Genomic DNA, 2,500 nt, shown 5'->3' with positions numbered 1-2,500 from the left:
GACTTTAAATAGGATGCATAATTTATGTTAGCGTTTCTGAGCAATGTACTTTATTCTAGACGCCTCACTTAATCAAAGAAGGTGACATAAAAGCAGCCAGCAGCTTTGACATCAACTGATAAGAAGGACATACTTTTGATAAAGGTATAAGTAATAGAGATCTGAAGCGGCACTCCCATGTGGTCTAGTGGTTAGGATTCCTGGCTTTCACCCAGGCGGCCCGGGTTCGATTCCCGGCATGGGAACGTTTACTTTTTTTATTTATTTTTTCCTCTTTGTAATGAATCACGTTAATAAATTTGTTTTAAGTAATTTGCCATAATCGACGTAAATTTCTTAAATAATTAAAATCTACCCCTTGGACAGAAACAACATCCTAGCAGTGATTGTGACACAAAGAAAAAGAGATTATTTGAAGAAATTAGGAATTAATAAAAAAAATAAAACATTATACAGCATCGTTTTATAACCTATTACGAATTAATTTTTTTCAAATGTCACTGGTGTGTTTACATCCCCGTAACTTAGCGATTCGGCAAAAGAGACCGATAGAATAAGTACTAGGCTTCCAAAGAATAAATCCTGAGGTCGATTTGCTCGACTAAAGGCGGTGCTCCAGCATGGCCACTTTCAAAACACTGAAACAAGTAAAAGAGTATATATATATATATATATATATATATATAGGTATGTATATACGAGGGGCTTCTTCCAGTTTCCATCTACCAAATCCACTCACAATGCTTTGGTTGGCCCGAGGCTATAGTGGAAGACATATGTGCACAAGGTGCCACGCAGTGGGACTGAAACCAGAACCACGTGGTTGGGAAGTAAGGTTGTTATCATGCAACCACCCGATTCCCAAGAACGGAAGCGAATGTAACAACTATATAGGAAATGGGTGAATTTAAATCTAAACTTAGAAACTTTAATATACTACCTTAAACTAAGTAAAAAAAAAACAAAAAAATAATGAGCGTTCCCATGCCGGGAATCGAACCCGGGCCGCCTGGGTGAAAGCCAGGAATCCTAACCACTAGACCACATGGGAGAGCTGCTGGTTCGAGACAGTACATAAAGTTTTATTTAAAATATTGCTCTCTTTCTGCTACCATGCTCTTTCTATGACATAATGTTCACTGACTACTGCGGTTCTGAGAGTCAGCGTGCAAAATTTCATCAATATTCCAAATTTGAAAATTTTCACTTAGTTTTAAAATTTCAGAAAATGCTTAGGATCTATTTTAAAACGGGGGCGCCAGTTTTCATTTATGTTTTATGTAGTGTTTTTGGTACGGAAAGACTTTCAAACTTCGTATACTTATCTATTTTGTGTTATAGAACAGAAAAATATTTTCGTATTCGAATTTATTTCATGTAAAAAATTGTCTTATTTCGATAATTTCTACTAATCACTGACGTCTATTCAGTTGAAAACAGTTAGCGCTGTAACGGTGTATATCGTATTAATCCCCTAACCCTAACTAGACTGTTAACCGTAACCGTAACCCTAACCCTAGAACTAACCCTAACTCTAGAATCCGAACTCTAAAATTGTTACACACATAGATACGCACAGCGTAATTTATTATATAAACAATATATGCGTATAAATTACGGTTAAACCGGATGAAATATGTCACAGGGAATAACATTTTTATGACCGCCCAGCAGTAACTCTATTGTGCTGAATAGACGTCAGTGATTGGTTGAAATTACAGAAATACGACAACTTTAATATGGAATAACTTGCGAACTCTTTTTTTTTTTGTTAAGAAGGCTAAGAGTAAAAGATGTTTTATATGACATATTCTACCAGTGTCCCAAGTTTCAAAGTGTTTCGTTAGTGTTTCGTTAAGAAAACACTGGCGCCCCCGTTTTAAAATAGATCCAATGCTTACTTCCAGATGCATGGATTTTATTTATAATCTTTGGAGGATACCGAGAAATCCGAATATCTGGATCCTTCTGATTTGACGGGCAACATTTTTCATTTATGTTTTATGTAGTGTTTTGGTACCGAAACACTTTCAAACTTCGTATACTTGTATATCTTGTGTTATAGAAAGGATAAAAATTTTCGTATTCGAAGTTATTTCATGTAAAAAATTGTCGTATTTCGGTAATTTCAACCAATCACTGACGTCTATTGAGGTGAAAACAATTACTGCCGTGGAATGTAAACAACATGCTCTAACGGTGTCATGGGATCTTTTCCCTTGAATAAAATTAGTGCCATAGTTTGTCAACAACAACTATCGGTGGTACTGTTATTTATGACATCGTTCGTGCGTTTGTACTGGTTTTAGCTTTAGGGTTTTAGGTATGTATATACGAGGGGCTTCTTCCAGTTTCCATCTACCAAATCCACTCACAATGCTTTGGTTGGCCCGAGGCTATAGTGGAAGACATATGTGCACAAGGTGCCACGCAGTGGGACTGAAACCAGAACCACGTGGTTGGGAAGTAAGGTTGTTATCATGCAACCACCCGATTCCCA

At 36.7% G+C, this 2,500-nt stretch overlaps 2 non-coding genes across 2 annotated transcripts; one reads left to right on the top strand and one right to left on the bottom strand.

The window, feature by feature from the left end:
- Positions 1-173: 173 nt before the first annotated feature.
- Trnae-uuc (transfer RNA glutamic acid (anticodon UUC)) lies at positions 174-245 on the top strand. Its single transcript has one exon. It is a non-coding gene; the product is annotated as a tRNA-Glu (tRNA).
- A 734-nt stretch (positions 246-979) lies between these two features.
- Trnae-uuc (transfer RNA glutamic acid (anticodon UUC)) lies at positions 980-1,051 on the bottom strand. The gene has a single exon. It is a non-coding gene; the product is annotated as a tRNA-Glu (tRNA).
- Between the last annotated feature and the right edge of the window lie 1,449 nt (positions 1,052-2,500).

Source organism: Octopus bimaculoides, chromosome 10 (genome assembly GCF_046866305.1).
Source record: "Octopus bimaculoides isolate indiv1 chromosome 10, ASM4686630v1, whole genome shotgun sequence".
NCBI lineage: Eukaryota > Metazoa > Mollusca > Cephalopoda > Octopoda > Octopodidae > Octopus > Octopus bimaculoides.
Note: the sequence above shows the minus strand (reverse complement) of the source record. Positions and strands in the feature narration are given on the sequence as shown.